We start from the raw sequence: 18,618 nt of genomic DNA, 5'->3' as shown, positions 1-18,618 counted from the left end.
GGTTTGACATAGAATCCGACAAATTCATGAGAATAATATACTTATGTAAAGCGTCACAAAAATCAATATAATATTTAGAGTGTTAAAAAAATTCGAATAATTAAAGCAAAGTGCCTTAATATATGTAAGGCTGCAAATAATATATGTAATAATATGTAAAGCATCATAAAAATCAGAATAATATGTAAAGTGTTAGAAAAGTTCAAATAATGATATATCTAGGTAAAGTGTCAGCAAATCATAATAATATATACGCAAAGCGTTTGTAAAAAACAGAATAACTATGTATCTACGTAAAGCGTCATCAAAATCGTAATAATATAACCATGTGTTAAGCGCATACAAAACCAGAATAATACATCTATGTAAAGCGTTAGCAAATTCAGATTAATGGCTTATCTATGTACAGAACTCACAAAATCAAAATAATATTAATATCTATGTAAAGCATTAGCAAATTTAGTATACCAATATATCTATATAAGGATCGGCAAAATCGTGAAAATATATTTAGGTATCAATAAAAAGTTTCAGAAAAAATTATATTAACATATTTATGTATATGAATTAATATATTTATGTATAGCGTCAGCAAAGTTAGAATGATATGCCTATGTAAAGTGTTAGAAAAATCAGAATGATATTTTTAAATAAAGCATTAATTAAATCAGAATAATATATCTATGTAAAGCGTCAATTAAATCAGAATAATACATCTTTGTAAAGCATTATTGCAAAACAATGTTCAGCATTATTAATCAAATAAAAGCGGCTCAACTGAAGGATTTAATAAAGCATTTTTATGGAAAAAGTCTTTACAAAAGAAGTGAATTAATTTAATTTTAAATATTACCTACAATAAATCAAATTATTCATAACGATTGGTTGATATAAACAAAAATTTGAATCATCCTGATATCTTACAGAAACCTGACCTTTTATCATTTCTGCATCATTTAAAGTATTTTTTTCTTAAATATTAACAAAAAAGAATTGTCATTTAGAATATAATTCAAGATTAAAAAAGTACAGGTCGATTGAGTATTAAAAATAGGCAAAGAATGTTTCATGTTTCATCAGAGAGAAATGTATATATGTTATTTATTACTTTTTTCCAGCCTTCTCACCTTTGTCATACTGCACATTTTTTGCTTGTAACCGCATCAAAATAAAAAAAATATTTCTTTGAAAACACTTTGATTTTATTTTTTAAAGTATGTTTACAAACACAAGACATACAAATTAAATGCTCTGGAATAGTAACACCGCAATAGTAATTTCTGGTAATAGTTTGGAATAGTAATTTCCGCAAACCAACAAGCTGTAATAATTATTTTTATTTTCACCTTATAATATCAAATCAGTTGAGCTGAATATGGGTGGTAAATCATGCATTCTGATGTATCCCATACATTCTGGTGTATCCCATACATTCTGGTGTATCCCATACATTCTGGTGCATCCCATACATTCTGATGTATCCCACCATCGATGTTGTGGTTACATTCTCATAAAAAATTTCCTATTTTTTTTATATATTTAAACTATTACTTCCCGGATTCAAAAATGGTCTATGTATGAAAGCCACTGATATGTAAAAATTAAACAATAGTAGATATTATTTATACCAATGAATATTTCTTTCAATTGCTAACCACTTTAGCTTTAAAAAAAAACACTACCCGTTGACTTAGATACAAATAATTAATATTTGCAACCCTAAAATGCACACAGAAATAACTTTTTTTGCTAAGTAATTCTCAGGTATTAAAAACTTCTGCTACGGCATTTTTCTCCTTTGAAAAAGATATGGAACAGTCTTTTTAAAAGCGCGCAAGGTCTAAATGGGTTGCAGATTAATCGAATTAACCCTTTGCTTACGGTGTGCTATGATGTATCATCAAGTGTGCCCCATATGTTGCACCACCCGTAAGCAAAAGGTTAATAATTCCATACACAATAAATGAAATAAATCGAGATTATTCCTTTTAAGAGTTACAGTTCATTTTGGTCATTTATTTGTTTTAATTTAAAAGTATATCTTTAAATATAATAATGTATAAATGATATATGAATAATAACATTAATATATAAGTGATATATACTAATATTATTTATAAATAATAATATATAAGTAATAATATTATTAGCAATAATATTAATAATAATATTAATAATAATATTATATATAACAATATATAAATGATATATAAATAATAATATTAATATACAAATGATATCAACCTAAACTTTTTCAATTGTCTACAAAGGAATAATCCCGAATTCAACGAATACATTTCTTAGGCATGTAAACGATAGCGTAAACTCAAGGTTTTTGTTTTTAAAATAAACCAGAAATAGTAATTCAAATTACAGTTAGGTTTTTTTGCCACTAGAGCCATCTGTATTTGGCTTTACATTAATAACTATCAATAGAGTGTAAAAAATCTATTGATAGATTTACAGATAGTTAACCGTATAAAGCTAAATGCTATTCTTTGGTAATCACGAGATAATCCCTCGAGTTGTTGGTGGCAGTCGCGTTAGCAACGGACTGGTCTATTTATTTTTAGGGGAAGATAATGTTTTGTGTTGGCTACTACATAGAACTAAAAGCGAGATTCCGCTTGGCGATTAGTTTCAGCTAATCCATGCTTGCCCACTTCTCCCATTTTTACAAGAGAATTTTCTTAAATATTTAAAGCGATAGTAAAGATATGCTTTGCCATTTAATTTTGTATCTTAATAAATTTATTTTGCAATGATTTTGACCACTACTGCATATAAACTATTTAAAGATCTAATAATCGTGCAGTCAGGGACGCCACAAGCGACTAAAAATGTTAGAAATGGTGCGAAATCAATTCCTATTTATTTATTTAATTTATTAAATTATTCAAACGTAACTACCACCATGACAGCAAATGGAACTACCACGTAACAACCACCATTACAAATTATTTATATTTAAGACGAAAAAATTCTTTGCATTCACTTACAATAGTAACCTGACGAAACAATGCAGGAAAAAATTGCTAATTTTTATATCTTTTAATAGGTTTTTGCTATTTATAAATATTTATAATTATATTTATTTATAAATATAAATAATTATAATTACATAAATATTATAATTTCATATTTTTAGTGGCACAAGCGGCTCTATGTGCCCGATTGAAAGATCGGAATCAGGACCGAAGTTTTTAATTTCACGCAAAATTCAAGCTTATCTTAATTATTGCTTCGCTACCCCTTTAAATACTAAGGCGAGCTGGGACTCCTTGGTTGACATTCATGTAAAACACCCCAACTTCTTTGCAAAAGCGAGCCTTCCGGAGTTCATCTTATGCTTGGTAGATAGTAGACTAAGCGAAAATCAAAATTACGTTATCAAAGTAAGCCGGTGAGGGGGTGAGGGTGCTTCAAACTAAGTCTGATGCACAAAAAGAAGAAAATTCCTCTAAAACTCGTCGGAGGACGTGAGGGCATTGTTAGAACGATAGACAAACCTTTTCTGTGGGGTTTTAAATCAGTACCGAAGAACAGGATGGAACAAAATGCAGAATATTAATTTTTATTTATTTATTTTTTTTATTTTACCTGTCAGCACTAAGAGATCTACTTATGAGCTATTCATTATGCTTCATTCTTACTCTAATAAAATCAAATGGAGTTTAACCAGTACAATGTTTAAATAATTTAAAATTGTACAAGTTAAATTGTAACTCCCAAAAGAAAATATCCACCTAGTAAATAGCTTAAGCACATATTTAGTAACGCTTTTTCATGGGAGTGCTTAGATCACTGCAAAATAGGACATTTTCACAATATCAGTGAGATACACACAATATAAGCTTTCATATTTTTATTTAAGAAACTTTTTGTTTAAAAAATATTTATAATGATTGTGATAAGCAATTAATGAATCTGATTTTTTATTTATTTAACCAGCACTTAACATCATTTGTACACTTTTGTACTTATAGATAGATAGATTGATAAATACAGGGTGATTCCGCAATGATGATCATGAAAGAAATATTTTTAGAATCCTTGTCAATCATAAAGTTTAAAAAAAGTAGACACATAAAGGGTCGCTACACTTAAGCAAGGAGCAAACATAAGGGCTATCAAAATCTGTCAAACCGCTAGTGAGGAAGGCTTGATTAAAAACATCAAAAACTATTTGATTTTCCTAGCAAAAAGGAAGAATTGAAAGGAGATTATTAGAAACATCTACAATTTTTATCAGGTAATCAAACTGGCTTTGATGTTTTTCTCCCAACTTCCTCACTAGTGATTTGACAGATTTCAAAAGCGTTTTTTGTTTTTCTTCGCTTTAATAATAATTTGGCGACCGGTTAATCTCCATATTTTCTTACTTTATTTTTTAGAAGGGTTCTTAAATTATATATTAAAGGCAGTCATCGTGGAATTAAAAAAAAGGATAGTCTTAAAGGTAGTATAACACCCTGTAAGTTTGAAAACTCTCCTGCTTTTCGATGTATATGCTTCTGACTTTTGGGGGGAAATGGAGGATTTAGAGAAAAAACAGAATATTCTATGCAGACAGGCTTGGAATTGTTTCTATTTATTACTTCTTCTTAATGCTGAATCTAATAAGTTCAAATGCTAAATGGTAGAACTATAATAGTTTAGAAAATATATAGGTTTTATTTACAAAAAGTACAATGTTTGACTTATACCTATTTAAGCATCTGATATTGTTCTCTAGACAAATGATTTATTGTGTTCTGAGTATTTTTCATCACTTGACATCAATCAATTTTCATCAATTGACAGCAGGACTAATACCACTGAAGTTTAAAGTATTTTTATTAATAAACAGTGTAATTTTTGATTTCGAAAAAAATATTAAAAATGTAAAAGAGACCAATTGATATACTCTCAATGCAATTTGTGTGTCTTACTTACTCATACTAAAAGGATAGATATTGAATGAAGTAACAGAAAAAACGAATAAACTTTTTAAAAAAAAAAAATTTTAATTCAATATATTATCGCTAGATACATCCTCCATTTACTTTAAAGAAGTTCGGAAAGGGGCAATTGTCCCAGGCATCCAATCAAAGGAGTTAATCAATTGACTACTAATGACAATAAAAATTCATATTTAGTAATAGTTAAATAGTAGTATTTTAATAAGAGATTTCTTTTTTAATCAAGAAAAGTGCTTAACTTATGCTTATTATTTCAGAAAGAATAAAATACGAAAGTTTAAATTATTAATATTTAAATCATTTTTACATTAAAAAAAATTAGTATATTTTGTCGGACGTAATAAATTTTTGCAGAGCTATAGTTTTCTGATACATTTACCAGGGTTAGAACGATTGTTAATTTTTTTTTAAGTAGTGCCAATGTAAGAAAAAAAAAATTTTCTTAAAAAAATTCGTGTTCCCTTCCCTTAAGCTTTTATTTGCGAGTAAATAAATTAGAGATTGAAATCTTAAAATATAATCATAATTAATTTAATAAAAACCTACTATAGACTTGATCATCTAAGTTCTATGGTATTTTAATCGATATAATTCGCGAAAATATTTGACTAAACGGAACGCTGACTTCTTAATTACACTTAAATATTAGTTTCTTCGATAATTGAGTTTCCTCTTCTTTATAAATAATAATTATATATTGTGATAATGTTAATTATCACAAGTTTATTCTCTCCTTTATATAATTTTGTTTTTTTAATTTTTGCTTCACTTTTGGCTTTAACTTTGTTTTTTTTTAATTCGCTTTAATTTTGTTTTCTTAATTTGCTTTACTTTTATTATCTTAACACTTAATTTATTTACGAATTACTGCTCTTAACTTCACTTAACGTTCAGCTTATATTTAAATCATTTATCAATTTACAATGTACATGTTAATTATTGTATATTTTTTAATTATTAACTTTTATAGATTATTATTTATGCTTTATATATAAATTATTTATAATTGTCTATTACTATTTTTTTTTTACTTTTTTCAGTCATGCACTGCCTTAAGAAATTTTCCCCAGGCTTTTCCTTTACCAAGGGTAACTTGATACAATCTCCGAACCCATCTTGGATCCCCTCTTCCTTAACACCTGCGTGGGAGGATTTTGGACCCTTTTTTCGTTGCAGCTGCATTCGCTGGTCAACCGTAAGAAATAGATATATAAGTTTTTTATGTCTTGTCCCCTTCACCTCGTGATATTTTCCCTTTTTTTCTCACACAGCATGTGTACTTCTAATTGCGAACCGGACGGTATTCGTTAATTTTAACCTTTAGCCTTTTGACCTCGCGTCCCCGTTCACACAAGGGGGTCGTGATCGCGCGTTGGCCATACTGTCCGGTGCTTGCTTGCTTCTTCTATCGGCCAATGGTTTCTTGAGGGGTTGAATTTTGCACAGCCCACTTTTTTCTTCATTGGTTTTTGTTTAAGGTGTCCTACCCCTTTTTTCCCTCATTGGCTTTTCAGGAGAGACCCCGAGTTTTCTTAAGGCGTTGCATGACGAAAAAAAGGACACTCTCTCTCTTATTCCATGATTATTTATTGACAAGATTTTTGTGTGTTTTGGAGTAATGTGAAAACTCGGATATACCTTGCGAAAAGGGTATCTTTTATGTTGAAGATTTGTGCTACTTTTACGAGACAAAATCGTGTGTAATAAAATGTGCATGTGAGCTGATGCAACGTTTGTTAGTTGGTGAATCTTTACTGTTTCTGGTAGTGATATGAAATAAATAAATGAATTTGCCAATGAAATGAACTTACTCGACTCTGTGTGTGTGTGTGTGTTTTTTTCCATGATTGTTTTATCAATCGCCACAGATCGTTGTGTCTTCGACATGTAGGGTGAGTAGCCATGCTTTACTTAATAGTTAGTACAGATAATATTCATACTTACAAGAATGCTATGTCCTTATATTTTTTTACATGCATCTCTCCTTATCATTATATTAATTGCTCTTGTTTATTAACTTATTTCTAAATTTTGACCCAATGGACCTATTGGGTTATTCGGTGTTCAACAATGCTGGACCACCACTATTCGGCCTATTTTTTTGACGCAATTTAATGTATAATTTTTTTACCTTACCTTATTCATTTAAGTATTATTTTATTTTAATTTGCTATGCATTCTTGTGGGTTTGCCTTGCCACATACACAATTTTTATTGTATTTATTAGATCATGTACTTAAGGTGTGAATCGATTGTCTCTAGTTAGTGTTTTAGCATTAATTTGTTTATTAGTCATTTAAGATTAACCTTATTTTTAATCTTAACTTTGATTAATTGTTTTAATTTCATAACCTGATTATTTTCATTTTTTTAATTCCTTTAAACGTTAACAAACTTACGTTATTTAAACTCTTACATATATATGTTAAAATATGTATTTTTTTTAATGTAACTAGCATATCTTATACCCTAACTTCATAAAAAAATGCCTTATATCCAAGCCTATCTGGGTTTATGGAGGGATACCTACCCTCATCGTAGGTACAAGGTTCTATATGTACGTTTTAATAAAGTTCACACAAAAATTATTAAATTGGATCAAATTATAAAAAGTTAGAAATACTTTCAGTAAGTTATTTTTTTGAATTGCAGAGGTACAAAAAACGTAGAAGGGACAAATTGGCTCCCTCAGTCGTTCTAGTATTAAGGGCCGTGCAAACCTTGATAGCATAAATATAAAGATATGCAATAAAATTCATAACTGTTGAAATGTGTAACATTATACTTTTGTCCTTGACAGCTATGTTTATCTCAATAATATAAAAACTCCATTCACTTCAAAAATTTATAAAGGAGGTAAAAGACGACACGTTTCAATTGCAAGAAAATATGAACCAATTCTCAAAACTCGCAACACGTGAGTGAGGAAAACTAAAGAGGTTTGAAAAAGAAAACGTAAAGTTGACGAAGAAAGAAATTAAGAAGAGGTGAAAAAACAAAGCAAGAAAAACAGCAGTGACCAAGAGAGACATATCAGAATAGAATGCATTACCACCCGCAATGGAGATGTGGTGAGGCACTTATGTCATTTAAAAGGTAATCTGCATCCGTACATAATGAATTGGATCATATGAATGAAGCAAGATTCCAGGGCATCAAATTGAGCTGACGTGACAGGAGTGGAAAGGATTTTGACGATGTCGAAATTAAAATTATACCCAAAATTCCAATGAAGTAACAAGGATAGATGATTCGTCAAATTCTGGAAGACGGGCATCTCTATCATTCGAATGCAGTAACCAGTGTATATCATTCCAATGTTTTTTTCTAATAATTTAGAAGTTATTTCGCCTCCTTTCAGAAATAACATCCAAGGTATCCACTATGCACCCACCTCGACAAGCCACTGGATGGTCTACTCAGCTACTAAAATTACGTAAAAAAGTTTTTTTTTTTCTTTTTTTTTTGCAACACAATTTAAAACACAAACAATTATTTCTCGAGTTCTTAAAGCATCAATGCCATATCTCTAAAAAGTTCAACAAATAAATGCAATTTTATAACCAGAAACGGAGACATTTTGATGATATTAAAGGGACTGTGTGGTATACTTTAAACTATTAAAATATGGATATCAATTTATATTTTATTTTTGTATATTATTTATTATTGTTGTTGCTATTACGTTTAAAATGTTACATTAAGTTGATGTGGTACAAGAGTGCTAAAATTCGTTCGAAGAAAAGGATATCATATTCCAGGTGCAAAATGAGGAGTGCAAAATGAGCTCCTTCCTTTTAAGCTCTAAAAATAATTCCATCAAATGTCGCTAGATAGCAGCACCACATATAATGATGGCAGTAAAAAGGAAGGTATTTTTGAATAAATATTCTGATCTGGAAAATTGCAAATACAGAAAAGATAAATGATGCGTAAACATAAAAATTTAACGATCTGCACGTTAAAAACTGCCACTTAAAACGCTAAATTAAGTGGTAGTAGTAAAAAATTTGATAATGATTTTTTTTATTTTTATTTTATTAAATGAAAATTTCTATCCGAAGGGTTTGGGTCTGTACGACAAAGTGTTTACTTTTTTATCTCTTTTTGGAAGAAAAAAAATTGAATATTACAACACTTGCAATAAGACAGTAAACAATAATAAGCACACAATAAAGTTAGAGCGTCCCTCCTTAACTTTGGATGCGTATATATAGGGTGACCAGACGTCCCCGATTTCCGGGGATTGTCCCCGGCGAGTACCTCGTGTCCCCGGTCGGTTTGCGTCCCCGGTTATAAAATTGAAAAAATTTGTGTAAAATATTTGATAAAAATATGTTATATGTAATTTTTATTTTCTCAAAAATTTTCATACAAATTAATGTAAGCATTGAAAATTAAATGTAAACTAGTTTTTAAGAACACACTATAACTTATACTACAGAAATTTTGGAACACATAACTTTAATATCTAGTTATGTTTACATTTTTACTAGGCTGTACGCCAGACATGTTTATATAAGAAAAGAAGTTTAAAACAAGACGTAACATGAATATTAGTTGCTGCTTTTAAAACAATTAATATCTTGGGTTACATAAACTGCCAATATTAGCTAATTTCCACTAAAAACAACAACAATTACTACATTTCCGTTTTATTTTAGAAAAATAACTAAAACATTTTATAATCAGGTAAACATTTTATAAATATCTAACCAATAAAGTATAAAACCATTTTTTATGAAATTGTTATTATTATCACTTACGACTAATTAATTTTTATAAATTCTAATTATTCTACATTTTGAAAACCTCATAATTTGTTATCGTAATAGATATTTAGAAAAATATTTTTATTTCTTTAAAATAGATGTCAATATGGCAACATAAACAAAAAAAAGAAAATGTCATTATTTGGATGATTGGAAAAACGAGTTTCCATTTATTGAACCGAATCCTAATAATTCTTCCAAAGTAAAATGTACAATGTGTAGAGCAACGTTTTCAGTTGGAAGTGGAGGACGAACAGCTATAGCAGATCACATTCTTACAATTAAACACAAAGAAGCTTTGGCAGCAAAAACAAAAACGAAATCCGTCAAACAGTTTTTTCGTAAGCTGGAACCATCCAAAGAAGAGTTTGACTTAGCAACATATGAAGGAACGCTTGCATTTCACACCATTCGTCACAACCAATCGTTTCGCAGCATGGACTGTACTTCAAATTTACAGAAGAAATTTGTAGACAAGAAATTTTCTTGTGCCCGAACAAAATGCGAAGCTATCGCTGTCAATGTTTTTTCTCCGTGGGCATTTCTTGAATTGAAGAAAGATTTACAGTCTGTTCAATTTGTAACAATATCTTACGATACTTCCAATCACAATCATGTAAAATTACTTCCTATTTTAGTGCGGTATTTTCAGTGGGACTGTGCTAAAGATCCAATTAATAATAAACTTGTATCACTAAACGAAATTAAAGGAGAAACTGTAAAGATTTTATCTTCAGAAATATTAAACGCACTATTCGAGTTCCAATTGAAGGATAAAATGGCTGGTTTGTCTGCGGATAATACTAACACTAATTTTGGAGGATTGTTAAGAAGAGGAACAGAAAATGTTCATACTAAACTTCAAACTGAGTTAGGAAGAGATATTTTTGGTTTTGGGTGTAATGCGCATATTATACATAATGGCGCTAAAACTGCTTTTGATTGTTTGCCTGTAGATATTGAAGTTATGGTATCTAAACTTTTTAGTTATTTTAAAATTTACACAGTCCGAATTGAAAGACTGAAAGAATTTTGTGAGTATGCTGACCAAGAATATCATAAAATTTTAGGACACATTCATGTTAGGTGGTTGACATTACTTCCTGCTGCAGAAAGAATTCTTAAAATTTATTTATCTCTTAAAGAATTTATGTTGTCTGAAAAAAAGTGCCCAAAAATCTTGAAGAATTATTTTGAGAGTGAAACAACCGAGTTATGGTTGTTTTTTGCGCATTCGCATGCTGCAATTTTTAATCAAAGCATCTTGAAAATTGAAAGCGATGACAAATGTGTTATTGAATCTGGAGCGGTTGTCAAGGATTTGATATTTAAATTGAAAGCACGAAAGAATGCCAAATTTGTTCCACTTGTTGTAAAACCTGAATTGACTAAATTGATTGCTGAGAATATCATTACTGAAGATTCTTATTTAGAAACGTCGAAAGAATTCTATGAAGCTGCGATTTCATATTTAGAAGCTTGGAACGATAACAACGATGATATGTCTGATTTGAAGTGCCTTCTTTTAGATTGTAAGCCTTCACGGTCTGAATTCGACGAGGCAGTTCTGTCTCTCTCTTCAAAATGTGCAATTTTGAATGTTAATTCCGACGATTTATTTGACGAGTTTACTTATCTTGAAGGTTATTTGGATTCAAAAGACGATAAATGGTACCAATCCGTACACATAACAGACAAATGGCGCGAAATAAACAATTATTTTCAAAAAAACAATATACCATTTACAAATATCAAAAGAATTGTTGAGCTTGCAATGTGCTGGCCAAGCAGCAATGCGCCTGTAGAACGGGTACTTTCGCGAATAAATAACTATTGGACTAAAGAAAAATCGTAAATGGATGTGAATACAGTGAAAGCGGTTTTATCTGTACTGATTAATTTTGATTTTTCATGTGACATATTTTCTCAATTACTCGAAAAAAATCCTGAAATTTTAAAGAAGATTCATTCTTCAGAAAAATACGGTCTTTAGAAATAGTATAATTTTAAAAGCAATACAATTGTTTTGTTAACAGATTTTAAAATTGTGTAAAAATGTTATGATCACGATTTTAACGATATAATTTATATACTAAATTATAAAAAAATGTAAGCGAAAAAAAAACAAATATTTTTTAAGATAAATGATCAAATTTTTTTTCAATTTTTTCTGTCGATAAAATTGGGAGGGGGGTAGAGATGAGTGTCCCCGGAATTGCCCGAAAAAATCTGGTCACCCTACGTATATATGAAAAGAGAATGAGGTCACCCCTTTTTCTATAATCATACATACATATTTTCTACAAATTTAAATTTTTTTTTCAATTTAAAATAAGTTCATGTTTTTTCTTCTATTTGTAAAAACTAAATGTCAAGTGTAGCAGGTAAGGACTTTAGCGATTTCTTATAAGCACACTTAGTTAATTTATTTATTTTGTTGTCGTAAGGGAAAAGAAATTGCCGAGTCGGTAGATTTAAATTAAATATTTTAAAATTATTTTTAAATATAAAAGGATCTACGTGTCTAAGCTCTGTTCCGTTTCATTATAAATAAATAATTAATAAAATGTAGTAAATAAGTTTCAGAAAGTACCATAATGATATTTAAGTACTTTCAATTACAAGCAAAAAGGTACTGGCATACAGATCTGATGGTTTTAAAGTTATACGCCAAATTTTAGGTATTTACCCATTTCTATGATTTTTTTTATTCAGTTATTTCTTATTTATTTAAATAAAAAGGTGAATTTATAATTTTATTACTATCGTCTATGCCGGTGAAATGGATGAGTACCAAATTTAAATTTATGTCTAATCTTAATGCTGGACTGCAGAATAAATAAGAATAATAATTAATTCAATTTTATTTAATTATTATTTATTTATTTATTGATATCAGTTAAAATTAACTTCTTACATAGTAAGACTCAGTATCTTTTTGTCCGATAGAGAGCGCCACCAAAATATTGAAAAAAAAAATCATTTCATAAGAGCTACTTGTAATAAATTAATCTTTCTACACAGATACTGCCACGGTTAAAATTTGTAAACTTAATAATATTTGTAAACTTAATAATATTCGTAAACTTAATAATATTCACTCTTATATAAAAAAAATTCGAAATTCAATTTTTAGAATTTTGTCAATCAATGAAATAATTGGCAAGTTCTATATTCATATAAAAATTGATACTTCATCTATTATCCTTTGAATAAAAAAAATAGAATCTTTTAAAACAATTTTAATCTTGCGTAAAATTTTATCATCGCAATTATGTGTGGTACACACTTCTTCAATTTGTAAAAAGAAAATAATAGGGGAGAGCACATTAAATTATTATTTTAAAGAAAAACTGAATGAATTATTCATTCTTGACCTATTTTCGTAACAATATAGGTGCTGAGCAATACGACCTTCATTATGCAATATTTTCTATGACTCAAGATGCTTTTAAATTTTCGTTTCGGATTAAGGAATAACAAAATATTTTGTTAGTGTTCTACCGGATCTATGTAACTAAAAATTTTATTTATATTTTCCGATTGTTAATCAGTTTTTAAAAATGGAATGTATTTTCGCTTCAATGAAAATATTATTTTTCAATAGAAAGCAGACAAAATTACATTGTCGAACAATAGTGATCCTTTTTAGCAATAACTCGGGTAGTCATTTGGCAAATCAGTATTAAAGGGGTCTTTACCAACCGAAATTTTGCTTAAAATTTATCTTTACAGAATTGTCCAATTTATCCAATATTTTATTGCCATATTTAATTCCATAATCCAATTCCTTAATAAGCTTGCAAAGGAATGTGCGAGAAATGTTACGCAGGAAGTTTCATCAGGATTTCATGTGCACGCGGGTATCAGAAAATTTTAAAAGTGCACTATTAAAATTTTGCAACACGCACTTACGAGTTCTATCACATGGTAAAGAAAAATCGCAAGCGCTTGAAAGAGATTTTTTTTAAATAACTTTAGCGTTTTGAACTGTGGTTGGATAAAATTCGAGAATAAATTTATCTTATTAATATTGAATAATAATATACAGAGGTTGCAACAGATGTTTTGAAATACCGATTTTCGTTACCATTTACTTAAATCAGCTGTTCCCAAATGTGCTCTTCGGAACCCTAGGGTTCCGTGGAAGAATCAAAGGGGTACCTCAAGTAAGTTAGTGAGTTACGGATAGTTGACTTATTATGAGCAGTGATGAGTTTTGTAATCTTCGATTATATTTAAATCCAACCAATAATTCCTAATTTACTTTGTTTCTAATTTATTGTCTACTCTATGGTAGCTACACAGTGGTGATCTTTCCTGGAGGTTTCACTGTGTTAATATTACTGTATTCTAATTCGCTAATTACTTCTTGAATAGTGATGCTTTAGAAAATCTGTCAATTTAAGCTTTTTGTACTATTGTTCTGATAAAAAAATTATATGTGTTTTTTAATAATAAAAATTTATTAATGTTGTGCCTTAATATAATTTAATCATTTTTTTAAAAAAAATTTTAGAAAATATTTTAGTTTACATTTTGTTCCGCACGTCGTTTTAAATTCGAAAAAAGATAAGATTTTTTTTTTTTTTTTAAGTTTAGGAAAGAACACAACTTTTAAAAAAAAAGATTCTAAATCGAACTTAATTTTATCTCTCACATTCAAAACATGAATCACTAATCTCTTCTCCAACAATACAATAATATTGCTTCATTGTTTTCCAATGTCTCATAACCTTTGAATGAGACATTATATCTTAAACAGAATAAGTCAGCTGTATCATATCTTGGTTCCATGATTATCATTCCAACAGCTGTTTAAAAAAAAAATCTCCAAAAAGATTAGTTATTAATCTTTTCGGAGGAAGAACTTTATCAGATACCAAATTTAAAGACAAATAAAAAAAATCAACAAAAATTTTGATATGGCTAGAATTATTGGCTTGGCTCCAAAAAAATTGTTTTTTACTGATAACAAGTTATTATTACAAACAAATCGAGAAAAAAAACCGATTCGGAATTCTTAAAATTTTTAATGCTTGTTCGTCATTGAAATTATTCTTATTTGGTAGTCAAATAAATAAATATGAAATTTTATTAAAGAAGTAAAAAAGCGTTATATATGTTTGAATATTAAATATCACCTTCAATATACTTTTTTATTACTTTAAAAATTATAAATAAGCAATGTAGTGATTAAAAATTGTTACATCCTAAGTAGCCACTTTCCTAAAAATCAATTTATGAATAATAATCAGGGTGCGAAGCCAAATTATTCAACAAAAAATAAGCACTTTTCAAGCACTCAAAAAATATTTTTAAGCACCTTAAAAAATATCATAATTAGGCAATGTTGGAAAGTTCTTGACAATCGACGGTTTATCTTGTTTTAACCGTCATTGCAAAAAAAAAAAAAAAAAAAAAAAAAAAAAAAAAACTTTTGGCATTATTTTTGACAATTGTCCAAAATAATGAAATTTTGAATCATGTAAAACGAATAACGTTTTCATACGCTGGGGAGTGACTATATGCCGAAATAGATTGGGGTTGAATTAATTATGAAAACGTTGAATAGAACAATGTGAACTGCGTCTTTTTGCATAATTCGAAGCGAAAATCTCATTCTGAAAAAGGGAAAATTAAGCACTTTTTAAAAACACCTAGTGAAAAACGTACATTTAAGGGTTTTTAAGAAACGAAAATCGAAAATAAGTACTTTTTAAAAACGCTACGCACCCTGATAATTCTACTTTTTTTTATCCCTCAGAACGTTGGACACATTTCTTTCCCCGTATCTTTCTTTTCAAAAAACTGATTATTCGTAAGTTATTCAGTGCAAAATTGGTGTGTAACATTGAAATTTAAGTCCAAATTTTTTATTGAGATTCGCACCCAAGATTTATAAGAGCATCATAATAAAAAATAATGAAACTTGATAAATGTACACTTATATAAATAAACTAAAAATTAAATAACAAAAAACAGTATTATTTCTTTTAAGCATCATTCTTAATTACGCTTATACACTTTAATTAATAAAATATTAAACACTGATTTTTAAGATATCTTAAGTTTAATATCCAGTCATTTTAATCAAAAAAGGAATGCAACACCAAGTTCGTTACAACCTGGAAAATTTTTTATTAATATAAAAAAAATGTCATTTATTATTTTCTTCACCATCAGAATAATTTGATAACTCTAAGATCCGAAAGCTGAGAGCTTCTTAATTTAAAAGGATCACCAGGACGAAAGAGGTCTCCATTCTGCTTAAACAACATGTAACGTGGAGGTATCAGGTTCGAATACCGTCGTCACCCTGAATGTATTTTGCGCTGTTCTTTTTTAAATTGTGCCATCTGCTTTTCAACTTGACAAACCACTCTTTGGATTGAGTATACAACACATACCTGCATGTATATGAGTAACAATAAATTTTTATCTGTAGGTTAACACTAAAAAACGTTCAGCTTTTTTATAACAAAATTGATACCATTTTTTACTTTTTTTGCGGTGCATATGCACTCCAAAAACATTTTGGTCCCGCAGTGGACTGATCGCTAAGACCCGGTTCCCAGCAAATCATCGAAGTCAAGCATCACTGGTTGCGGTCAGTGTGCGGGTGTGTGACCACTTGGATCAGTCTGCGACCGAGGGTGTGCGGTATTGGTCCTCGTTAAACTGTTCTATCGTAAAGTGTTCGACTTCGCGTGCAGATTGTCGGGCTAACGAAGCGGGGGTGCCATCCTCTCTGCAAAGAATCAAAATTGTGATGGCATGTCTTCGGATCATCCTCAGGGATGTTTCCCAGACCGTCGCCAATAGCCCATTGCGCAGCAGTAGTGCGACGTAAATGAACAACAACAATCAAAAACAGTTTGTGTGCAACGGAAGCTACAATGTTAATTTTAAGTATTACATTTAATAAGCTGTAATATTTTCTGGTTCGAAAATTTCGGATTATTAAATTTTCCAGAAGAGGAATTTATAAGAAAATAGTGATAAATATCGAATATAAAAATACAAGAACTTATATAAAGAATACATAAAAATTTTAAAAAAATAATCTTTTAAATGGAACGTAATATAATCCATCTAATACACTTTTGCAATAATAAAATTTTTTAATCAGTTCTTAGAGATAAATGAATGTCATAAAATTGCAACATTTTTTATCTATCACTTAATAACTAGTAATTCTGCTGCGTATTGCACATAATAACGTAAATATTAGATCCTATATAAACATTTTTTTCCTTCAAATTAATAGCTATCTCCAAAACTAACTTCTTGAAACACATTTGCTAAAGCAAGCAATAACTTCAACTGAATCGTTTGATAAGAATTTGACCTTTTTGATATTAGTAATAGATAAACCATTTTTAAAACATTAATAATCTAGTAAATATTTAAGGATCATCGCACGAAACAAACGACTGCTTTAGCAATATACGTGGAAAGTTGCGTTTCGTTTAGATTTGAACAGCTTCTGAAAACATTCCAAATGTTCTGTACAGACACTTGTTACCTAACACCTGTTCTAAAGAATCTAATGCGTAGTTCTTGTTTGAAAACAACGTGTATCGTGTTGATACACATGTGCAATATATGAATCATCAATGAGTCTATGAATCATCAATCTAATATGTTTTTCTGATCAAATATTATGAATCTGATTTTCGGATTTATTTTTAATCAATAACTGATTAAAAAAAAATCTGTGAATCATAAGTGTTAAAAATACTTAAGTTTCATGACCTCAAATCTCAAGGTGAAACTTCAACTCCCCAATTCATATACTGTGTACTTTGAAGAACTTTTTGAAAAATGTATTTGCTTATTTTCTTTTTCCTTTGTTTCTAAAAATTGAAGAGCTTTTTGTGAATCTATAACAAACAGTAATAAAGAACAATTTAACGAATACAAAGTTTCGGTAAGTGTACATAAAGATAATAGACAATTTCTGGCATTAGCTACTACTTCTGTTTTAAAGAGAAATTATAACCTTGTTTACATATTTATACGGAATATCCCCGGATCTTTTGTTAAATTTATGAAGAGCTTAGTGGAAGAACCAGGTCAATGACATTTCCTGAGGGGCTATAATCAGGGTAAGAAGAAAAAGAGGTATCCCATGCAAACTATTTTATTATAGATTTATTAAAAGGCGGGGCTGTTAATTCTTTGCCTCATTGTATTTACCACAACCTAATTTGAAATAAAATTAATACAACTAATGGGGGTAAGTTATACTAAAATTAAAGCGAAAAGAAAACGATTCTGTTGCATTAAACCAGCGTTGCTGGGCGATGCGCCCACTTAAAGCTTGGGGGGGGGGATTTAGAATTTGCCCAAGAATGAGCCCAAGAGCTTGGAGGGGATGGGGGCCACTGAGCAAACCCATATTCATGCCAACATCTTATATTATTTTCCCTGATTAATATTTTTTTTAATGGAGGGCACTTGGGGGTTGTCCCATTGGTCACAGAAATGCCAGAACTGCTACTCTCTTCTCGTTAACCAGTGGGCACCTGTGGCGAAGCCACGGCGGTAGAACAGCGTCGCCCGCGTCACACAACCACAAACCCGTTCATAGGGCTGGTCACATTCACACACAAAGGAGAAAGGACATAGAACACAGAGAGAAAGAAACATCCATGCCCTGAGCAGGATTCGAACCCGCGACCAGCGGCTCCGCAGTCAGGCACGCTTACCACTCGGCCACCAGGTCCGCCCCTGATTAATATGTACCCCCTGAAAATGTCACTTAGCTACTTTTTCCACTAAGTTCTTCATATACAATTTAAAATCTTTGTCGGAAATTAAATAAATTATTAAACAATCTAGGGGTCCCAAATTAGTATTTAAAGAAAATATTATATATA

At 29.7% G+C, this 18,618-nt stretch overlaps 1 protein-coding gene across 1 annotated transcript in view; it reads left to right on the top strand.

Moving 5' to 3' along the window:
• Positions 1–6,122: 6,122 nt before the first annotated feature.
• LOC107447369 (terminal uridylyltransferase 4) overlaps positions 6,123–18,618 on the top strand; it is a 94,965-nt gene continuing 82,469 nt past the window's right edge. Inside the window, exon 1 of the mRNA XM_016062259.3 lies at positions 6,123–6,853. The gene's annotated coding sequence lies outside the window, so the exon portion shown is untranslated. The remainder of the gene's footprint in view (positions 6,854–18,618) is intronic.

This window comes from Parasteatoda tepidariorum, chromosome 8 (assembly GCF_043381705.1).
Source record: "Parasteatoda tepidariorum isolate YZ-2023 chromosome 8, CAS_Ptep_4.0, whole genome shotgun sequence".
Lineage (NCBI taxonomy): Eukaryota > Metazoa > Arthropoda > Arachnida > Araneae > Theridiidae > Parasteatoda > Parasteatoda tepidariorum.
The sequence above is the reverse complement of the archived record's forward strand: the minus strand, read 5'-3'. Positions and strand labels throughout refer to the sequence as shown.